The sequence below is a fragment of the Aethalodelphis obliquidens genome, unplaced genomic scaffold (assembly GCF_003676395.1).
Source record: "Aethalodelphis obliquidens isolate GAN/ISIS:26980383/991018 unplaced genomic scaffold, ASM367639v1 scaffold6, whole genome shotgun sequence".
NCBI lineage: Eukaryota > Metazoa > Chordata > Mammalia > Artiodactyla > Delphinidae > Aethalodelphis > Aethalodelphis obliquidens.
Genome location: NW_020837950.1, coordinates 50,009,517 through 50,034,719, shown reverse-complemented (window position 1 = coordinate 50,034,719; position 25,203 = coordinate 50,009,517). Strand labels below are relative to the sequence as shown.

At 36.0% G+C, this 25,203-nt stretch overlaps 1 pseudogene; it reads right to left on the bottom strand.

The window, feature by feature from the left end:
• Positions 1-18,833: 18,833 nt before the first annotated feature.
• Positions 18,834-20,098, bottom strand: LOC113619263 (syntenin-1-like; annotated as a pseudogene).
• Positions 20,099-25,203: the final 5,105 nt, after the last annotated feature.

Sequence of the window (25,203 nt, the reverse complement as noted above, 5' to 3'; positions counted from 1 at the left end):
AAGAAATTAAATATTAAAAGTTAATTTACAATTATGTATTTATAATTAAATATTAACATGGTATAGTTAGTAAAAAAGCCACAAACTTCATTTTGGACCTTCTCCTTGGGAAAATGGGAGATGGCTTTATAATTTGAGTTAACTCATAGTAGGAATGCATGGTATCTAACTACTTTCTGGACCAATTCCTTTTAATATTTACTAAATAGTATTACTTAATCTCTCATCCCTTTTCCACTCAAGATCAGTTCACCCATTTAATAATCAATTAATCAGTCTAGAACGTAATTTACAAGAGGAAATGTCCATGTCTCCTAACTCCAGGAGCCTAAAGGTTAGATTGAAAGGCAGAGTTCCTATTTAATCATTCTAACATGTTTGATTATTTTTCTTTTGATGAAGAAGAAGACAGAATTCAACAGCCAAAGGGTAAGATGTCATCTCGGACTCAGATCAACCTTTTGTTAATTAAGACATTGCTGGGCCCAATTACACAAATAAAGATTCAATTACTGTCACTGGTAAAGGGAGGCAGCTTAATTGGTTTCCTTCAACCACCACAATTTATATTGAATTTTCATTAAAACTACAGGACGGCAGACAGCAGAAGCAAGAAGAAGTACAATCCTGCAGCCTGTGGAATGAAAACCACATTCACAGAAAGATAGACAAAATGAAAAGCCAGATGTCTATGTATCAGATGACAGAACAAGATAAAATGCAGAAAAACAACTAAATGAAATGGAGATAGGCAACCTTCCAGAAAAAGGATTCAGAATAATGAGAGTGAAGATGATCCAGGACCTCAGATAAAGAATGGAGGAAAAGAGTGAGAAGATGCAAGAAATGTTTAACAAAGACCTACAAGAATTAAAGCACAAACATGTAGAAGAATTAAAGAACAAACAAACAGGATGAAAAATACAATACCTGAAATGAAAAATACACTAGAAGGAATCAATAGCAGAATAACTGAGGCAGAAGAACAGATAAGTGACCTGGAAGACAGAATGGTGGAATTCACTGCTGCAGAACAGAATAAGAAAAAAGAAATGAAAACAGCCTAAGAGACTTCTGGGACAACATTAAATGCACCAACATTCGCATTATAGGGGTCCCAGAAGAAGAAGAGAGAGATAAAGGACCCAATAAAATATTTGAAGAGATTATAGTTGAAAACTTCCCTAACATGGGAAAGAAAATAGTCACCCAAGTCCAGGAAAGGCAGAGTCCTAGGCAGGATAAACCCAAGGAGAAACATGCTGAGACACATAGTAATCAAACTGACAAAGACTAAAGACAAAGAAAAATTATTAAAACCAACAAGGGAAAAATGGCAAATAACATATGAGGGAACTCCCATAAGGTTAACAGCTGATTTCTCTGCAGAAACTCTACAAGCCAGAAGGGAGTGTCATGATATATTTAAAGTGATGAAAGGGAAGAATCTACAACCAACATTACTCTAGCCAGCAAGGATTCCTTTCAGATTCAACAGAGAAATCAAAAGCTTACAAAACAGCAAAAGCTAAGAGAATTCAGCACCACCAAACCAGCTCTACAACAAATGCTAAAGGAACTTCTCTAAGTGGGAAACACAAGAGAAGAAAATGACCTACAAAAACAATACCAAAACAATTAAGAAAATGGTAATAGGAACATACATACCAATAATTACCTTAAATGTAAATGGATTAAATGATCCAATCAAAAGACATAGACCCGCTGAATGGATACAAAAACAAGACCCATATATATGCTGTCTACAAGAGACCCACTTCAGACCTAGGGACACATACAGACTGAAAGTGAGGGGATGGAAAAAGATATTCCATGCAAAAGGAAATCAAAAGAAAGCTGGAGCAGCAATACTCATATCAGATAAAATAGGCTTTAAAATAAAGAATGTTAGAAGAGACAAGGAAGGACACTACATAATGATCAAGGGATCAATCCAAGAAGAAGATATAACAATTATAAATATATACACACCCAACATAGGACCACCTCAATACATAATGCAAATGTTAACAGCTATAAAAGAGGAAATCGATGATAACACAATAATAGGGGGAACTTTAACATCTCACTTACACCAATGGACTGATCATCCACACAGAAAATTAGTAAGGAAACACAAGCTTTAAATGACACAATAAACCACATAGATTTAATTGATATTTATAAGACATTCCATCCAAAAACAGCAGATTACCCTTTCTTCTCAAATGCACACAGAATATTCTACAGGATAGATCACATCTTGGGTCACAAATCAAGCCTTGGTAAATTTAAGAAAATTGAAATGACATCAAGCATCTTTTCTGAGCACAACTCTATGAGATTAGAAATAAATTACAGGGGAAAAAAACATAAAAAACACAAAGACATGGAGGCTAAACAATACAATGCTAAATAACCAAGAGTTCACTGAAGAAATCAAAGAGGAAATCAAAAAAATACCTAGAGACAAATGACAATGAAAACACGACGATCAAAATCTATGAGATGCAGCAAAAGCAGTTCTAAGAGGGAAGCTTATAGCAATACAATCCTACCTCAAGAAAAAAGAAAAATCTCAAATAAACAGTCTAACCTTACACCTAAAGGAACTAGAGAAAAAGAACAAACAAAACCCAAAGTTAGTACAAGGAAAGAAATCATAAAGATCAGAGCAGAAATAAATGAAATAGAAGCAAAGAAAACAATAGCAAAGATCAAGAAAACTAAAAGCTGGTTCTTTGAGAAGATAAACAAAATTGATAAACCATTAGCCAGACTCATCAAGAAAAAGGGGGAGAGGACACAACTCAATAATATTAGAAATCAAAAAGGAGAAGTTACAATGGACACCACAGAAATACAAAGCATCATAAGAGATTACTACAAGCAACTCTATGCCAATAAAATGGACAACCTGGATGAAATGGACAAATTCTTAGAAAGGTATAATCTTCCAAGCCTGAGCCATGAAGAAATAGAAAATATGAACAGATGAATCACAAGTAATGAAATTGAAACTGTGACTAAATATCTTCCAACAAACAAAAGTCCAGGACCAGATGGCTTCACAGATGAATTCTATCAAACATTTAGGGAAGAGCTAACAATCATCCTTCCCAAATTCTTCCAAAAAATTGCAGAGGAACACTCCCAAACTCATTCTACGAGGCCACCATCACCCTGCTACCAAAACCAGACAAAGACAATACAAAAGAAGAAAATTACAGACCAGTATCACTGATGAATATAGATGCAAAAATCCTCAACAAAATACTAGCAAACAGACTCCAACAACACATCAAAAGGGTTGTACACCATGATCAAGTGTGTTTTACCCCAGGGTTGCAAGGATTCTTCAATATACGCAACTAAATCAATGTGATACCCCATATAAACAAACTGAAGAAAAAAACGGGAGAGAACTTCAAGATGGCAGAGGAGTGAGACATGGAGATCACCTTGCTCCCCACAAATACATCAGAAATACCTGTACATGTGCAACAACTCCTACAGTTTACATATATATTTTCTTCCATTTTCTCTTTTTGTGAGTGTGCATGTGTATGCTTCTTTGTATGATATTGTCTGTATAGTCTTGCTTTTACCATTAGTCCTAGGGTTCTGTCTGTCCGTGTTTTTGTTTTTTTTTTGTATAGTTTCTACCGCTTGTTATCATTACTGCATTGGTTTTTTGGCTTAGTTGCCCTCCTCTTTCTTTCTTTTCTTTTTCTATTACTTTTTAATTTTTTTAATTTTTAATAAATTTTTTTATTTTTATAACTTTATTTTATTTTTCTTTCTTTTCTTCTCCCTTTTCTTCTGAGTCATGTGGCTGACAGGTTCATGGTGCTCTGGCAGGGTGTCAGGCCTGTGCCTCTGAGGTGGGAGAACTGAGTTCAGGACATTGGTCCACCAGAGACCTCCCGGCTCCATGTAATATCAAATGGCGAAAGCTCTCTCAGAGATCTCCATCTCAACGGTGAGACCCAGCTCCACTCAATGACCAGCAAGCTACAGTGCTGGACACCCCATGCCAAACAAATAGCAAGACAGGAACACAACCCCACCCATTAGCAGAGAGGTGGCCTAAAATCATAATAAGGTCACAGACACCCAAAACATACCACCAGATGTGGCCCTCCCACCAGAAAGACAAGATCCGGCCTCATCCATCAGAACACAGGCACCAGTCCCCTCCACCAGAAGCCTACATAAACCACTGAACCAACCTTACCCACGGAGGGCAGACACCAAAAACAACAGGAACTACAAACATGCACCTGTGAAAAGGAGAAACCAAACACAGTGAGTTAAGCAAAATGAGAAGACACAGAAACACACAGCAGATGAAAGAGAAAGATAAAAACTCACCAGACCAAACAAATGAAGAGGAAATAGGCAGTCGACCGGAAAAAAGAATTCAGAGTAATGATAGCAAAGGTGATCTAAAATCTTGGAAATAGAGTGGAGAAAATAGAAGAAATGATTAACAAGGACCTAGAAGAACTGAAGAGCAAACAAACAATGATGAACAACACAATAAATGAAATTAAAAATTCTCTAGAAGGAATCAATAGCTGAATAACTGAGGCAGAAGAACAGATAAGGGACCTGGAAGATAAAATAGTGGAAATAACTACCGCAGAGCAGAAGAAAGAAAAAAAGAATGAAAAGAATTGAGACGAGCCTCAGAACCTCTGGGACAATATTAACTAAACCAACGTTCGAATAATAGGGGTCTCTGAAGAAAAGGAGAAATAGAAAGGGAGTCAGAAAATATTTGAAGTGATTATAGTTGAAAACTTCCTTAATACAGGAAAGGAAATAGTCAATCAAGTCCAGGAAGAACAGAGGGTCCATACAGGATAAATCCAAGGAGAAACATGCCAAAACACATATTAATTAAATTATCAAAAATTAAATAAAGAGAAAAAATATTAAAAGCAGAAAGGGGAAAACAACAAATAACACACAAGGGAATCCCCATATGGTTAACAGCTGATCTTTCAGCAGAAACTCTGCAAACCAGAAGGGAGTGGCAGGACATATTTAAAGTGATGAAAGGGAAAAAGCTACAATCAAGACTACTCTACAGAGCGGGGATCTCATTCAGATCGACGAGAAATTAAAAACTTTACAGAGAGCAAAAGCAAAGGAAATTCAGCACCACGAAACCAGCTTGAAAACAAATGCTAAAGGAACTCCTCTAGGCAGGAAACACAAGAGAAGGAAAAGATCTGCAATAGCAAACCCAAAACAATTAAGAAAAAGGTAATAGGAACATACATATCAATAACTACCTTAATTATAAATGGATTAAATGCTCCAATCAAAAGACATAGGCTGGCTGAATGGATACAAAAACAAGACCCTTATATATGCTGTCTAAAAGAGACCTACTTCAGACCTAGGGACACATACAGACTGAAAACGAGGGAATGGAAAAAGATATTCCATGCAAAAGGAAATCAAAAGAAAGCTGGAGTACAGTTCTCATATCATTCAAAATAGACTTTAAAATAAAGACTATTGCAAGAGACAAAGAAGAACAGTACATAATGATTAAGGGATTAATCCAAGAAGAAGATATAACAATTGTAAAAGTTTATGCACCCAACATAGGAGCATCTCAATACATAAGACAAATGCTAACGGCCATAAAAGGGGAAATAGACAGTAACACAATCATGGTAGGGGACTTTAACACCCCATTTTCATGAATGGACAGATCATCCAAAATGAAAATAAATAAGGAAACACAAGCTTTAAATGATACATTAAAAAATATGAACTTAATTCATATTCATAGGACATTCCATTCAAAAACAGTAGATTACACTTTCTTCTCAAGTGCTCAAGGAACACTTTCCAGGATAGATCATATCTTGTGTCACAAATCAAGCCTTGGTAAATTTAAGAAAATTGAAATCGTATCAAGTATCTTTTCCGACTACAATGCTTTGAGATTAGATATCAATTACAGGAAAAAATCTATAAAAAATACAAACAAATGGAGTCGAAATAATACACTGCTAAATAACCAAGAGATCACTGAAGAAATCAAATAGGAAATCAAAAAAACACCTAGAAACAAATGACAATGAAAACACAATGACCCCAAACCTATGGCATGCAGCGAAAGTATTCTAAGAAGGAAGTTTATAGCAATACAATCCTACCTCAATAAAAAGAAAAATCTCAAATAAACAATCTAACCTTACAACTAAAGGAACTAGGGAAAAAGAACAAACAAAACCCAAAGTTAGTACAAGGAAAGAAATCATAAAGATCAGAGCAGAATTAAATGAAATAGAAACAAAGAAAACGATAGCAAAGATCAATAAAACTAAAAGCTGGTTCTTTGAGAAGACAAAAAAAATTGAAAAACCATTAGCCAGACTCATCAAGAAAAAAAGGGAGAAGACTCAAATCAATAGAATTAGAAATGAAAAAGGAGAAGTAACAACTGACACTGCAGAAATACAAAGGATCATGAGAGATTACTACAAGCAACTCTATGCCAATAAAATGGACAACCTGGAGGAAATGGACAAATTCGTAGAAATACACAACCTGCTGAGACTGAACCAGGAAGAAACAGAAAATATACACAGACCAATCACAAGCACTGAAATTGAGACTGTGATTAAAAATCTTCCAACAAACAAAAGCCCAGGACCACATGGCTTCATAGGCGAATTCTATCAAACATTTAGAGAAGAGCTAACACCTATCCATCTCAAACTCTTCCAAAATATAGCAGAGGGAGGAAGACTCGCAAACTCATTCTACGAGGCCACCATCACCCTGATACCAAAACCAGACAAAGATGTCACAAAGAAAGACAACTACAGGTCAATACCACTGATGAACATAGATGCAAACATCCTCAACAACATACTAGCAAACAAAATCCAACAGCACATTAAAAGGATCATACATCATGATCAAGTGGGGTTTATCCCAGGAATTCAAGGATTCTTCAATAACACAAATCAATAAATGTGATAAACCATATTAACAAATTGAAGGAGAAAAACCAAAAGATCATCTCAATAGGTGTAGAAAAAGCTTTTCACAAAATTCAACACCCATTTATGATAAAAACCCTGCAGAAAGTAGGCAAAGAGGGAACTTAACTCAACATAATAAAGGCCATATATGACAAACCCACAGCCAACATCATTCTCAATGGTGAAAAACTGAAACCATTTCCTCTAAGATCAGGAACAAGAAAAGGTTGCCCACTCTCACCAGTATTATTATTCAATATAATTTTGGAAGTTTTAGCCACAGCACTCAGAGAAGAAAAAGAAATAAAAGGAAACCAAATCGGGAAAGAATAAATAAAGCTGTCATTGTTTGCAGATGACATGACACTATACATAGAGAATCCTAAAGATGCTACCAGAAAACTGCTAGAGCTAATCAATGAATTTGGTAAAGTAGAAGGATACAAAATTAATGCACAGAAATCTCTGGCATTCCTACACACTAATGATGAAAAATCTGAAAGAGAAATTAAGGAAACACTCCCATTTACCACTGCAACAAAAAGAATAAAATACCTAGGAATAAACTTACCTAAGGAGACAAAAGACCTGTATTCAGAAAACTATAAGACACTGATGAAAGAAATTAAAGATGATACAAACAGATGGAGAGATATACCATGTTCTTGGATTGGAAGAATCAACATTGTGAAAATGACTCTACTACCAAAGCAATCTACAGATTCAATGCAATCCCTATCAAACTACCACTGTCATTGTTCACTGAACTAGAACAAAAAATTTCACAATTTCTATGGAACACAAAGACCCTGAATAGCCAAAGCAATCTTGAGAACGAAAAATGGAGCTGGAGGAATCAGGCTCCCTGACTTCAGACTATACTACAAAGCTACAGTAATGAACACAGTTTGGTACTGGCACAAAAACAGAAATATAGATCAATGGAACAGGATAAAAAGCCCAGAGATAAACCCACGCACATATGAACACCTTATCTTTGATAAAGGAGGCAAGAATATATAGTGGAGAAAAGACAGCCTCTTCAATAAGTGGTGCTGGGAAAACTGGGCAGCTACATGTAAAAGTATGAAATGAGAACACTCCCTAACACCATACACAAAAACAAACTCAAAATGGATTAAGGTCCTAAATGTAAGGTCAGACACTATCAAACTCTTAGAGGAAAACATAGGTAGAACACTCTACGACATAAATCACAGCAAGATCCTTTTTGACCCATCTCCTAGAGAAATGGAAATAAAAACAAAAATAAACAAATGGGACCTAATAAAACTTCAAGCTTTTGCACAGCAATGGTAACTATAAGCAAGACAAAAAGACAACCTTCAGATTGGGAGAAAATATTTGCAAATGAATCAACTGACAAAGTATTAATCTCCAAAATATATAAACAGATCATGCAGTTCAATATTAAAAAAAACTAACGATCCAATCAAAACATGGGCAGAAGATCTAAATGGACCTTTCTCCTAAGAAGACATACAGATGGCCAGGAGGCACATGTAAAGCTGCTCAACATCACTAATTAGTAGAGAAATGGAAATCAAAACTACAATGAGGTATCACCTCACACCAGTTAGAATGGGCATCATCAGAAAATCTACAAACAACAAATGCTGAAGCGGGTGTGGAGAAAAGGGAACCCTCTTGCACTGTTTGTGGAAATGTAAATTGATACAGCCATTATGGAGAACAGTATGGAAGTTCCTAAAAAAACTAAAAATAGAACTACCATATGACCCAGCAATCCCAGTACTGGGCAGATACCCAGAGAAAACCATAATTCAAAAAGGCACATGCACCCCAATGTTCATTGCAGTATATTTTACAATAGCCAGGTCATGGAAGCAACCTAAATGCCCATCGACAGATGAATGGATAAAGAAGATGTGGTACATATATACAACGGAATATTACTCAGCCATAAAAAGGAATGAAAGTGGGTCATTTGTAGAGACGTGAACGGACCTAGAGACTGTCACACAGAGTGAAGTAAGTCAGAAAGAGAAAAAGAAATATCATATATTAATGCATGTATGTGGAATCTAGAAAAATGGTACAAATGAACCAGTTTGCAAGGCAGAAATAGAGACACAGATGTAGAGTATGAAAGTATGGACACCAAGGGGGGAAAGTGGAGGCAGGCAGCAGTGCTAATGGTGGGATGAATTTGGAGGTTGGTATTGACATATATACACTAATATGTATAAAATAGATAACTAATAAGAAACTGCTGTATAAAAAATAATAAAATAAAAATTTTAAAAAGAGACCAAAAAAAGCAAAAAAACAAAAGCAAGCAAAACAAAAATTCATGCCAAGTTCAGCTTACTGATTAATTACCAATTGTAATACTATATGTACTTAAGTGTGCATATAAAAAAAACTACAAAGGCACATTTCTTAAAAAATGGCCAAAAAGGCTATATAATCCTCTTTTGGGATCTTTTTCCCCATAGTTCTAAAGTTCCAAAATTATAGGTTGACTTTTACTATTAAGTGAAAATACACAAATACTTTCCTATTGACCTGTGAGTAGAGTAATACAAGTCTGTGTGGCTTAATCCTTCCAGAATAACATTTGGTAGGACTATCGATGTTATACTAGGAAATTAAACCCACGTTCTCTCCAGGAGAACATGGAAGAAATATGATAATCCAACGATTCTCTTGGAGCCTACTGGCAAAATTTTAATTTTGACCCCTTCAGACTAGCTTGATCCCATACTAGATTTAAAAGACTAGTCTTTTTAAAAAGTGCTTGTATTTTTGGACAATTCGATCTAAAAACATTATGAAAATTGAGTATGTTTGTAAATTTTATTGGCTTCTACTCCCACTTCTGATCTATTTTGCTGAGCAACCCATTCTTATGCCAAACTAATCGTCCCCAACTAATCCCTTGTTTCTTCACACTGTAGAAGATGTGTCATACATGCTTGGCAAATCTGCTCTAGAGCTTTTCTCTTTCAAGCGTAGTCTGTGGTCACACATGGCTCACAGAGGAGCAGACTAGAAATGAAGACTCTCAGGCTCCACCTCAGACCTACTGTATCAGAATTCGCACTTTTAAGAGTAACCCTAGATGGCTGGTTTGCACTTTAAAGGTTGAAGAAAACTCCTCTTAGGATCTCTTTGTAATTACTCTTTGGAACAACAGTTCTCAGCCCTAGTTGCACATTAGAATCACCTGGGGAACTTTCAAAATTCCTAGTCCTGTTGCCCAGGGCACACACTTGTCTATAGCAGAATCACTGGACATGGTCCAGGTATCAGTATATTTTAATGATCCCCTGATGATTCCAATGTGCAATGAAGATTGAGACTCTTTAGAGTGAATCAGAATCACCTGGTGATATTCTCAAAACACAGATTCTGGCCCTCAAAGGCCCCGAATTCCTGATTTAGTAGGTAATGGGTGGGATCTAAGATGTACCTTGAACAAGTTCCAAGTTGCTGTTGCTGCTACTCAGGTAGCCATGCTTTGAGAAATACGAAATTAGAGGATGTGACTCAGAGGGGAAAATTTCAAAAACTGTTGCCAAGGAAAAAGTATTACTCCCTCTCCAGCCTATCTCCTCCTATTCCTTATAAATAAATTGATGAATTCAATATTTATGAGCCTTCTGACACCCTGAACTTCTTTACTCTGAAACCCATATCTTTACTGTTCTTCAGAAACCCAATCACTGAGCCGCATCATGGCTATTTTTTTCAGCACCCAGAACAGTTCCACCAAAACAAAGTCAGACTTCATACTAGATAGATACACTTGAACACAACCCAAGAAATACTGACAGCATATTCTTCTTTCCGGATTTTTTCATCCCAATAAATGACATCACCGTTTACCTCAACTATGTGATCTATTATGTCCCAGAGTCATCTTTGATTCTCTTTTCTCTTTTACATTATGTCCAATATGCCAACAAGTTCTACTGATCATTTCCCTGTAACACCCTTAATCATATCTTCTCTTTTCCCTATTTACCGAGAGCAATCATCTTAGTCTCTGTTTCCTCACAGATGGTTGTGTCTTTCCCTATCCTCATCCACTCAGGCACCAACTGAATTGTTAAAATACAAACTGCTTGTCACACACAAATCTTGCTTCCACAATTTAAAAGTGCCAATATTTCTCCATTACACATAAAATAAAATCCAAAATAAATAGGGCATTCAGAATACTTCCACAATCTTATCTTGTCCCTCTGTACACCTTTCCAATCTATCTCCCACAACTTTTCTTCATAAGCCTGCTGAATTTCCAAACCCACTGAATGTCTCATGATTCCATAAACATGCTATTTATTTCCATTATTTTACATATATATATATATATCAAATAGGATATGTAATATATATTCTATGTAGTTCTATATAATTCTATAATATATAACTAGAAACCGACTCTTCACTGTTGTTTTAAAATACAATTCAGTCTTTAAGACTCAGGTCTCATATTTCCTCAAATTCAAAGTCTTCCTCAATACCCCTGAGTAGAAAAATAACTTATTCCATTTTACCATTTAGTATTTTCCTATTGATAGTTTTACATCAATATGTCTTTCTGTATTCGCAATAGTGTCCCTCACAGCATTTAGCAATATCTGGCTCTCAAAAAAATTGTTGCATTTGTTATTACATAAATGGCAGAATTATCATCAAATAGTAATTCTCTGCCCTTCAATATTGTTATCTTGCCCCACTTCAAACATATACCAAAAAAGATAGACTCAGGGAAAATTCTCTCTTTACTGTAGATACGGAATTCTTTTCCATTAGTTCATGTGGATTAGATAATCCTGACGATGCCATTAGCAGTTACCGCAGTTCTCTAAAAGTGTAAGTTCAAAGTCATCAATCAGGTTTCCAAAGCCATAGTTTAGCCCATTCCTATAATAAGAAAAGAACTGGGGTAGGAAAATGATGGGGAAAACTTTTTCTCACTAGGTAAAACTATATTCCTGCCACTATGAAACTAATAAAAATGACCATTTATTTTCTGTCAATTTCAAATACAGCTCTTTCACACACATTTTTATACCAACATCGAGATGGAGAGAAAATTTTCCTGTCTTTCCAGTTGAGCAAACTGAGACACAGGGAAACTAAATAATTTCCATGTCATACAATTAGTGACAGGTTTAAGATATAGCTAGTAGTCTGCTTTTTAACACACCAGAAGACTTTACAGCCAATAGCTGCTTTCCATTTCAATTACATGTGCAGTCCGGAGCATGCCGAGAGCGTGATAAATGACATGATGTTTGTTATACTATTGAAGTCCAGAACTGGAGGGCAAAACTACAGAATTAAACTAAAACCAACTTCATAGAAAGATATTAAACTAGCAAATATTTACACGTTCTAAATTCACAAATTACTAATAGCAATTTAGTAACTGAATTATGCATTTAATATTACTAAATAGTAATTTGGTAGACAAATATATTTCAAGAAGAATAAGTGAATCTTACTTCTTAAAAGGATCATTTGAATGTCAGCATGAGTCAGAGTAAGAAAAAGACAACACCTTAACTAGTTCAGAAGTTACCCAGCTAATACTGTGATGTAATCACATAAATTAATTCAGAAACAACCAAATTATTCAGAAGATGAGAGGTAAGAATATAAAATATAGATAGACAGCTCCATTAAATTTATTATATCCTTCCCTGCCTTAATAAAGACAGTAGATTAAATGTAGTTAAGAATTTACTTGATGACTCAGGGTAATTATTTTATAATTACAGTTCTGTGCTACAGTATGGAAACATTCCTTCCCCTCCCCCATCCTTGACTTGGTACTATGTGTAAGCCGTATCTTGCTTTTTGCCAAAAATTCTGGCAGACATCTATGTTGTTCTCATTGCTCCTATGTCTTTTCCTCTTTGACCTGTCACTTGTTATTGCTGTCAGACTTTTTTTTGTTTCTTTGTTACCCCATGGCTCATTTCTATTCTCCAGTTGTAAATTAGGATAGATTTGAGGATTATCAGGAGATCTCAGAAAACCAAACCATAAAACTATCAGAAAAATGCTGTCAAATACAGAAATTTGTTCTTTTCATTTTCACTTGAGAAAATAGTATGGGGACAAAAACCCAGTAAAAGACCGGGATCTGTCCCAGTAAAACAAGGAAGGTCAGTCATACTGGAAGTAGAATCACAAAGGGACCCTGATTTGACATACAAAAAGCCATCCTGTACTATTCCGAGTATCTTGGACATGGGGAAATAAATGTGACCTTGTAGGTTATTGAGACCTGAGAATTGCCCTATTGAAGAAAGAAAACAGACTTTAGAGCCTGAGACCAACCCTAAATTTAGGGGTGAATTTTTTAAGGAGCCACTCTCTTTGAAAAGATAAGGATTGTATTCCAGATGAAAGCAAGTCTAGCAAGTCAGTCAGCCCATGCAGGATCTTTTAGAGGTTATAACACGTTTCCTTGCACATCAGCATCCAGTCTTGGGTTTCCTGTCCATCTCCCATATCAGTATTTCAGATTAAAATTCCCTCTGATGAGCATGAAACTTTCACTGAGTCTGTAACCTTTGTTCTTGGTTCAGTTTTGAGAAATCATGGCAGAGGGCAGTAAAGAGAAGTGGGACTTTCCCTATACGACAGTCACAGTAATAATGGGAGGATAGTGGCACTGGTGTTTTGAGAGGTTAATCACAGTGAAGCACCCAGACAGCCCTGAGAGTGGCAGGGAGAAGAAGGCAGTGTGGAGAAGCAACTGCCACTTGGTTTGAAAGGCATGTGTGAAATACGCTTTTTTTACTTCTTACTATACCGCAGAAAGATGACCCTTAAATAAGAGAGGTCACAAGTTACAATTTGAATGATAATAAATAGACTTTATAACTACTGTTTATTTCATTAATTTCACTTACAGTGCTTTCCTATTTGTTCAAGATCATTTCAGAAGTCTGAGGTTGCTGTAAAGCGCTTATTAGTTTAGTGGTCACTTTAAGCACCAGTATCGTCACGTACGTTTGCCAAAGCTAAGTAAAAGATAAAAATCTGGGGGTGCTCTGGAAAGTGAGTGTGTGCTGCCCTGGATCCACACAGTTAATAACCACACACATACACACACACACACACACACACACACACACACACACACAAACATGGACTCCAGAAAGAAAGAAAGAGTACGCAGTCTGCGCTGTAAATCATTTTCCTATTTTTATAATATGCACATTTAGATATTTTGCTGCTCTAAATTATCCTTATCTGTTAAAGGCATACATCATGTTCTTCTCAAGCAAGTTGTTGTAAGAAATACTTAAATGTCTGAGGTGGATTACAGTACATTACAGGTATATTTTAAGATCATATTTTTCTTTGGGAGCTTTCACACTCTATTAGAGAAGGTGCTATTAATCATTAACTAGGATGAATTGAAGAGCCATATTGAAATTGCAACACAAGGATTAGTTCTCTACTGGAAATTAGAAGATTGAGTAAGAATTTGTAATTAATCAGCCCCCAATTTTTGGTATCTCTGAATATGTATCTTTCTGAACCAAACTTCAGAATGGAGTGTTGCTGTTTTGTGTCAATAGCGGTGCTGTCTAATATGGTAGCCACTAACCATATGTGGACATTTGAATACAAGTTTAAGTTAACTGCAGTTAAATAAATAAAAATTGTGTCCCTCAGTTACACTAACCATGTTTCAGGTGCCCAACAGTCATGTTTGGCCTAGTGGCTACCATATTGAATACAGATGTAGAACATGTCCATCATCTCAGGAAGTTCTATTGAATAGTGCTGGTGTATAGGATGATTTTCCTTTTTTCCTTCTACATCACCCAGGTACACATTAAAATGTAAGCCATTATGCCAACATTTGAGAATGGCATACCCCAATACGCTGGCTAGCTAAAATGGAAGACAGTTTAGTGATACAAACACATCTTTTTTTCCACCTTTTCTTTCCTGGACTTAAGATACAGTAAGGTTTAAATGCTTTCAGAATTTGTTCAGTCCTCACGGTTAGCTAGGTTGAGTATACCCTTGAAAAAGGAAATCCAGTTGCTGATTTTCCCCATACACTGGGATATTATTTCTTGGATTCAGCCTTGGGGAATGATAATATACAATTTGGGAAATAAAATGAAAGAAAACTGCAGTCCCCTCCCCTTCCAGGTAACAGGAGAGCAGAGAGACATATACTTGTTTATGGACCATCAAATAGTTCCATGAATTAAAGATCCTTGCACTAAATTCAGGTCTCTTCTGTGAATTCCCAACGGGTATTAAATTTAAATACCTCTCAGGTTCTCACCATAAGGCCATTAGGACAAACATAAGATCTCTGTTGGTATAATTTCCTTTCTCTTCCTCCAGGTAACTGTATTTTGAAAAGGTAATCAAGATTAGGAATTGCCTTCATTCAGGCAGAGATGGGATTTAGTTAAATAGGTATAACCGATTAAGAAATGCTCTATGTATTTGAAGATGAGAAATCTACTAACTGGTCTGAGGCATCACAGTAATGTAATGGATGGTGGACAGACAGGTTCTAATCTGAGTACCAGCCTATTATAGCCACAGAGATGTTGAGATTTTGTGGAGTCTCAGGGTGAGCAAAAGACCACCAAGACTTAGCAGGTTTCTAGGGAGCTGTTGAAAAAAAGAAATACACCAGAGGTTTAGCTGTGGATTAGTTGTGCCTTGAGCACTCAACAGTCAGGATTTCTGTCAAGATTTGAAAACAATGCCATCTGATAGTCACTAGCTTGAATTATCAGCAGGTCTTGGAAGCTTTGAACTTCCTGGTGATTATGTGCCCTTTATCCAGTCTTTTGCCACCATATGTGCTTTTTTTAGTCAGAGTATGTTACATTAACTGGTTTCAGAAGTCTGGGTGACCCGAATATACAACTCTAATGTCTCAAATAAAGAACATAGGACTGTCATTGAATACTGCCATGTTGCATACTTGAATACTATGAATATTATGAATACTATGCAGTTACGATTTGACATATGGTTAATATGGTGTGTCTGGATGAGTTACTTAAATATGGTCAAGAACTTAAAAGGAACCCATCCATACAAATCACAATTACTGCTCCTGCTGACAGATTATCTGGGAGGAAATAAAAGGATATCTTAGGGAAGCCAGCTCTGGTGAATCTGTGTCAGAGACCCTGCCTCATATGACCTCTCAGACTGCCTAACATATTGACATCACTTCATGATGATGCTACCAAGTAGAACTTTACCTGGTCCCAAAGAAACTTTTCTTTTTTATCACAGAAAATCTTCTGAGAAGGGTAAAATGCCCAGTACAATAAGCTAGTAAAAATTACTTCAACTAGATTGTTCTTGTACAAAGACCTTGCCCATATCATCTAAACAATGGGTGGGAAATTAGTTGGAATACTAATTTGTAGCAAGAGCATTTTATTTATTCTGTTGCTCAGAATAGGGAGGTTCTGGGGTATAACTTAGGAGACAGTGACCAGAAGTTGCTGCAGGATTGCTCAGCATATACCATATCTGTGATTTAGCAGGCCCAGAGACCCTGTAAGTTAGCTCAGGGAATCAAGGAATAGAGGGAAACAGATTGTCTTACAAAACAGCCCAACATGTGCTAATATTAGTAAGCACCTTAATCACTTAGCTTTAAAAAAAAGAGAGAGCCCTATTTAGTGGGAAAAGAACAAACCCATCCTTATATACCATATATATAAGGCCAGTCCATATACTCTATATTTAAACATGTAAAAGTTATAAATTAGAATAACAAATTGTTAAATCAAATTGTTCCCTGTAGACAATTAAATCTTCACAATTAAATTTTTTTAATGTAAATAAAATCATTGTTTTTATATTATTGAAAGTTGGCACGAGAAAATCAAAGACAACTAAATCTTTTTTTGCCCACCTTTTGATGTTCTACTGATGAGCCGACAATGTTTGAATAATAAATGGAACATTGATAATTTATAAATGATTTTGTATTTAGCTCATAAGATTTATTTCTTATCTTACATACATCAAAATCACTATTCTGGGATAAAGAAGATGTGGTGTGTGTATATATATATATATATATATATATATATATACACACATACACACAATGGAATACTATTCATCCATTAGAAAGAATGAAGTAATGCCATTTGCAGCAACATGGATAGAACGAGAGTTTACCATACTAAGTGAAGTCAGAAAGAGAAAGACAAATACCATATGATATCACTTATATGTGGAATCTAAAATATGACACAAATGAACTTATTAATGAAATAGACTCACAGACATAGAGAACAGACTTATGGTTGCTAAGGAAGAGGAGAGGTGGGGGAGGGATAGATTGGGAGTTTGGGATTAGCAGATGCAAATAATTATAAAATGGATAAACAACAAGGTCCTACTATACAGCAAAGGGAACTATATTCAATATCCTATAATAAACCATAATGGAAAAGAACAGGTAATAGAATACATATACTCTATTATATATATAATTGAATCACTTTGCTGTATACCAGAAAGTAACACAACATTGTACATCAACTATACTTCAATAAAAAATAAATTAAAAACAGTTCCTCTTTTCCAGCTGCAAAAAAACCCCATCATTATTCTGTAATAATCAAGATATGCACATAACTTTTTGGCCCTGTGGAAGGCAGAATTCTAAGGTTGGCCCTGCAACGTATCCTAGCCCCTAGTGTACCCGGGACTCCCATTTATTGCATTCAACCAAGGGCTAATCTAGCTTTGCTGTGAAGGTATTTTGCAAATGTAATTAAGATCTAGAATCAGTTTACCTTAAAATAGATTCTTTTTTTTTTCAGACTAAAATCTAACTTTATTTATACATTTTCAATTAAAATAGAATAGGCATAAACCAAAGAGAAGGAAAAACAAATCAGGATGAAGTGTCACTGTCATTCTGTTTGCAGGGAGGGGTCAGGAAATGGAACAAATGACCAGGATAGCATTCTAAGACATCCCAGAGCAGCTAGGTTACATGTAAGTGCCAAAACCAGGTATTATCCCACTTAATCTACACATGAAAAAGAAGTCAAAGTTTATCCTATTTAGTACAAGAATTTTTACATTACATATATAGTGATTCATTTCTCAGAAAGTGACACCAGTAACTTTTAGAGGAAAAGTTTCCATTACACAAGGACTAGAAAATCTCAAATGCAACTAAGCAGCTGTGCTATTGCTCAATATGTACCGTTACACTGCTCTGGGCTAGTGTCCGTTTCAGTTTAACAGAGAACTGCATTTGGGGTTTTAGAAAGGCAGCAATAGTTTGGCTTTTATTCTAGATGCTTAATGTTGTTTGTTAAGGTGACAGTCCAAGCATATTAAGTAAAGGTAGTTAAAACATAATGACAGTCAATATAGTCTCTTGCAGCCTACATACACTGTATAATAATGCTTACATGGAATGAAACCAGTGTTACTTAATTGGTGTTTTATACAAACAGAACCGAAAGAAAAAAGTAATCATTCTAAATGTACTATGGTAACAGTAAAAACGCACATATACCATAGAACTAAAGTGATATGAACAGCACTACCTGATACCCAGGATCGAAGGTGACTGGTTCCAACAAAGCTGAGCCTGTATCAGTCATCCTAATGACACGGGTTGTAAAAGCATCTGGTTTCCAGTAAAGACACTAGTCTATGAAAGTAAGGCTTTCAACTGTAAAATCAGGATAAGGCTACAACTATATTGAAGTCTGAACAAGATATCAGATCAAACAGTAAGATCCCCAGCCCTACTGTAAGACAGGAAGGTCCTCATGCAGCATATGCCTGCTGGCTCCTAGAAAGCTTCATGTGCATAATAGAAAGGTACGTTGCCAGAGATGTAAACGGGAGAACTTCAGTGAAGTTACTACTGTGCCGTGACTTCCAAACCTCAGGAATGGTGTGATCCATCAAGCTTTTCATAATGCTTGGTGCCATCCGTTTAATAATATGTTCCAATATAAAAACAGGCATGATTGTAATAGTAACTACATTCCCAGCTGTTGACAGTATGTCTGCGATTTGAGAGCCCTTCAGTCCAATGACATTCTGTCAGTTGACCTCACAGATGTTGTGTTCCGTGAGAAGACCGTTTCTAGCTGCAGAACTATGGATGTGATTTTTCCATTTTTAAAGACAAAGCCAACATGTCCAGTACTGTCCTTATGCATGGTAATTGTCCGTTCAAAGGGCCTGTCACGAATGGTCATAGTAATCTTCTCTCCAAAAGCCTGCTTGAGCACCTTGTGTGCTCAGTTGGAGCTCCAGCTAGCACAGTTCTCCCCGTTGATCTGGAGCACCTGGTCCCCGAATCGCAGACCAACCAGCGAGGATGGAGAATTTGCCTGGACTAGCTGAACAAATATACCATTATCTATGGATTTAAGCCTGAGTCCAATTTTTCCATCTTGATCCTTACACAAAATGACTTCCCGAATTCCTTGCTTAATTTCTGCTCTGTGGATTCCAGTATCATTACCAGTTACAGGAGCCACCATATAGTTCATACTGGAAGCTCTTGCTACCAACTGCCCCTGACTTGGTGCTCCAGGGACCATGGCCATATTTGCACGTATTTCTTCTTCATTTAAACTCAGGCCCATGTACTGAGAGAGCTCCGGATACAGTTTAGGATAGAGATTTCCATCTTGAGAGATGGGAGCAGAAGCTTCAGATAGAATTGCTGGATTGGCAGGGTTTGCAGAAAAGGCAGTTTGAGCTTGCTGTTACATCTCCAGGCAGCTAGCTTTCTGCTCAGGACATAAAAAGTCTTCTAATGGAAATACCCATATAATTTGCTTCTCCTTAAAGAGGTCAGCCTGATGTAGATTGTAGCCCTCTTTATCTTCCAATCCAACATTTGCCAGTATCAACTGCTGCTTTCAAAATAAAAAAAAAACTCTGCTCAAAGTCTACTATGGTTAATTTAAAGTTCAATTCCATAAAAACTGAATCACCTTGTCTACCCTCAGGTCTTCAAGAGATGGGTACAGAGACATTTTTGCAGGATTTTCCTCCCAATCAAATCCACACATAATTGGCTGCTCTGTGGAAATGGAGATGGACCCTCTAATTATCTGCTCTTCTGCCAGGTGGCAAGATGCTGAGCTCTGTCAGCAGAGGAAGCTGGAGGCACACGAGGCCTCAGGGACCCACGCGCTGCAGCCGCCGCCGGTCACTGGCTCAGACTTCTGAGACCCAGAGAGAGGAGGGCGGTGCGCGCCCGAGGACCGCCCACGCCGCGCGTCCCAGCCTTCCACCCGCGCCTTCCCCTCACGCCTTCCGTCTCCTAGAGAGATTCTTTGGGTGGGCCCGACCTAATCACATGAGCCCTTTAAAAGCAGGGATCAAAGAGAAAGTCAGAGACTCAAAGCATGAGAAGATTCATTGCACTGTTTCTGGCTTCTAAATGGATGAGGCCACATGACAAGGAATGCAGGCTGCCTCCAGAGCTGAGAGCAACTCTTAGTCCAGCCAACATCTTGCTATCAACTCTGTGATACCCTGAGCATGAACTCAGCCAGGTTGTGCTGGACTTCTGACCTGCAGAACTGAGTACTAACACATGAGTGTTGTTTTAAGCCACTAAATTTGTAATTTGCTGTGTATCAATAGAAAACTAGCAGACCTTCATTAAAAGTTATCCTGATGACATCTTTAGAGTAATGTGATTGAATGCCACTTTGTTTTTTAAATCTTGGTTTAACAATCTGTCATACAGAGATTAGAAAATCTTGTTGAGTTTAGTTTATTTTGATCCTTGGGTCTAATCACTACAGTTAATAAAGAGATCTCAAAAGATATATAAATCTTGGCTAAACTTACTAAATAATGATACTTGGAGTTTTATTCCTAGTCACCCATTATACAAAGACTTGCTGAAATTCAAGAAGCAAATTTTATACGTTCTAAGGTTTGTTAATCAGTTATTATGGAAACTAATCAGAAGATATTATATTTTTGTATTTGTAATAAATGTGTTCAAAATTAACTAAAATTATTTGCTTATAATATTTTAAAACAGGTTATAAAATTCTCTTGCCAAGTTTTTCACTTTTAAGAATGTGAAATCTGTAACCTATTTTCAGCAGCAAAATCATATGACATGAAGTATTTCCTAGTATACATATCCATTTGCTATTTTTGGTACTTTCACTTGAAAAGCATTTGCTTACTCGATTTTTTGTTTAACTTAACCTTCCTTTTGAAAAGAAAGATTGATTTTTTTTAAATTGAAAATAACTTCATGAAGTATACCCCTGCCAGCCAGTGATCATCACAGAAAAAGAAAAGCTATTTGGAACTCATCTTTTCTGTAAAATAAATTTGGAACTCACCTTAGCTTCTTTGCCATGAAATAATCAGTGAACATCTATAAATACCAGAAGTTCTGATAAGCTACATCTTATTATGAAATACTATACTATTTTACTCTTTAAGAAAATGAATTCATAAATCCTTTTAATTGGGCACATGTAAACTGTAATGTGTCCAACAAGGACAAAAGCAAATACACGAAAAGAACACTCCATGAGGACATGAATAGTCTTTTCAATAAATGGTACTGGGTTTACTAGATGGTCCCATGGAAAAAAACGAAGTGTAACCATACATAAACATTAATTCCAAGTAGACATAAATGTGAAAGGAAACCATAAATCTTTTAGATGATAACATGAGAGATTATCTTCACCATCATGAGGGTGGGCAAAAATTTTGTAAGCAGACACACAAAAAAGTATTAATCATAAAAGAAAAGATTGATAAATTGGACTTGACTAATATTGATAACTTCTGTTTATCAAAGATGCCAATAAGAATATGGAAAAGACAAGCCATGGAGTGGGAGAAGGTATTCATAATACATTTTTCTGGAAAAGGACTGACAAAGGACTCGTATAAAAAATACATAAAGATTAAAAATCAATAACAAAAATAGATAATTCAATTTAAAACTGGGCAAAAGATTTAAAAGGTGCTTCACAAAAGATGATTCCCCAATGACTAATAAGTATGTGAAAAGATGATCCATCTCCCTGGTAATCAAGGAAATGCAAATTAAAATCACAGTTATATTATTGCATATCCAGAATGGCTAAAATTAAAGAAAATAATAATGAATATTGGTGAGTTATATGAAGCAACTGGAACAGTCATGACCTGCCAGCAGGAGTGTAAATTGGAACAATCACCTTGGAAAACAATATGCACTTATTCTATAACACAGTTATCCCATTTCTAGATATATACTCGCCAGAAGTGTGTACATATGTTCCTCAAAAGACATGTACGTAAGTGTTTAGAGCAGCATCACTCCCAAAACCCCAAACTGAAAACATCATAAATTTCCATTAGCATTATAATAAATGAATAAATTGTGACATATTTACACAATGGAATAATATGCAGTCACTAAATGAACAAAGTACTTAGAACAACTTGGAAGAAATCTCATAAAACATAATGTTGAGAAAAAAACTTTGACACAAAAATGAGCATGGACTGTGTGATTCCATTTATATAAAGTTCAAAAGCAGGCAAAACGAAGCTATGTTGATGGAAGTCAGGAGAGTCTTTACCTTTGGGGGAGGTGGATGATAAGCGGGCAGGCACCTGAGGAGGCTTTTGAGCTGCTATGATATTCTGTTATATAGATCTAGCTGCATTCATTTTGTAAAAATTCACATATCATAGCAGTACACTTATGATTTGTGCACTTTAAGTATATTTTGACAAAGAGTTACTTAAAAAAAGAAGAAGAACACCACAGTAATCATCCACTGTCCCCTCAATACCCCAAATACTATATATATCAGAAAACCATTTGGACTAAATGAGGATTCCAGGTTCAGTTGGGTATGAAAGGTCAAGAAAGCTTAAGTCCTTTCTGTTGGGTATGAAAGGTCAAGAGAGCTTAACTCCTTTCTATCTTACATCGAAATATATATGTATATAAAATATAAGAATGTTTTCTTTCACAAAGTTGCTTTGTACTCTCCCTGGGAATGGCACACTCCACTGTGTGGACCTTTGGTACATACAGCGTAAGGGAGCTGTGGAATTGAGCATGCATACCACACTGGTACAGGGTGAAGGGTGGGGTGAGGGGTAGTCTTCTCACTAAATTCATCCCTCAGTTCTTGTTATTCCAAGTGCTTCTCTCTAATCCATCTCCTTCAGGGGTGTTACATCAAAAACAGAGGTCTACATTTTAGTGACTCAACAATTGTATCACGCTTACTGAGCACAGTTTTATAACAAGAGGAAGTAACATATTATTATAGGTTGTTCTTTATGTATTATTTATTATAAATGCATAACTTCTATTAAATATTTGCATTTAATTGAATCTGTCTTTCTACTCTACCTTAAATTTCTGAATCACTAATGACCTGCTCTGAAGACTGGGAACTCAGTAATATGTATCACAAGGACTGTAGTTCAGCTTTCATTATGGACTTTTAAGGCTTTGATGACTGGCCTGAGGACCAAATTCTCATTTGCAACTTTGTTTGTAAGGAAAATATGTTCCACATTTCACTGACCCACAAATGAACTTTTCAGAAGAAAAATAATTTGTAAATTAGGGATTCCTTGTGTAACTGAATTGTAGAAAATTTAAATATCAATAACAAAAATGTGTTTTTTGCGATTTAAATATACTTAAAATATATTTTAAATATATCACATTTAAAAATAAAATATATTTCTAAAATAGCACAGGAATGGCATAAGTAGGGCCTATCTTCTGAGATTAAGGTAAATTAATTAATAGACCAATTTGGAATGGAGATGATGAACAGTCAGGAACAGAATGGTAGACTCAAGTTGACAATTTTTCTCAATTCAAGGATAATATAAATTCAATACAAGATTACAAGTAAATCATTATTGTTAAAGTTGGAGAATACTTTTAGACTCAGTGAAATACCAAAATGAATGAAAAGCATCCTTTTTAAAGTAGCAGGTAGAGATTCAAGCCAGGCAGGTAACGTTCTTCCTTCTTAATATTTTATTTTATATAATACAGTAGGATTCTTTCACATTTAAAATCTCTTCAATTTCTTTATTGAAAATAATTTAATGTAGTTGTTTAAAGCAAAGTTTTTGAAATCAGACTTTTATTCAAATCTTAATTTTGCTACTTTCTAGTGGTTGACTTTTGACAAATTCTTTACCCCACTGGGTGTCAGTCTTCCCACCTGTGAATTGAATCGCCCCCATGGCCATTGTCAGGAATAAATGACACAGCCCATTTAAAGCACTTGGCACGATATCTGGTATATGGGAAATGTTCAATAAATAGTGTTCTCTGTAAATCTTTATATTTAGTGTGGGTTTAATATTTTCACTTTTGTTTATCATAAGGGGAGAACAAAAGGTTAACCTTGGATCATATGTTCTACTAATTGATACATAAATTATTGTATTCAGCTCTAGGAAAATAAGAATCCTCCATACAAACACAATGAAAATCATAATTTCATTCAGAAAATTGGTGGAAGTAAATGTCTTATTCAATAAACAGAAGTTTCTGTAAGACCAAGGTAACTCAATTATGTCTTCCATGCAGATGACATAGCTAAATGCACTTTGGAAAAATCAGCTTTACCATTTTTTTAAAAGAAGTTATTACACTAGTTATGAGGTGATAGCTCACAGGGGAGCCATTGATGTTGCTTCTTTTGCTTTTGTTGCTCTCTCTGAAATACATGATATACACCTTAAAATCTGCACTGTTAATAGATTTCAAAGAAAAAATGGGGAGGAAAAGGGAAGCATTTGTGCTTTAGTTCAGCATGTGGATGAGAACTGAGGGAAAACAGAAGTGAAAAGGACAGAGATGAGATACAGGGACAACCGTGTCCTGTAATTTTAAAAAGCCAGATGACAACTGGTAGAGAGTAAGTTCAGGTTTTCAAACAGTGCCAGGAGTCATGGTTTTAACTTTAAAAACGCTGATTGTACTCTTGGGACTAAGGGTTTACTTCACATCTGAGTATCCTTGTATATCTATTGTCCTGGGCCATCCAGCTCTCCTTGCCAGATGTTAATTCTACACCCTCTTCCAAGCTTCCTCTGGTTACTGAAACCACCCAACATCACACCTCTCCATGCTCTCTCTACTTTAGTCATCAGG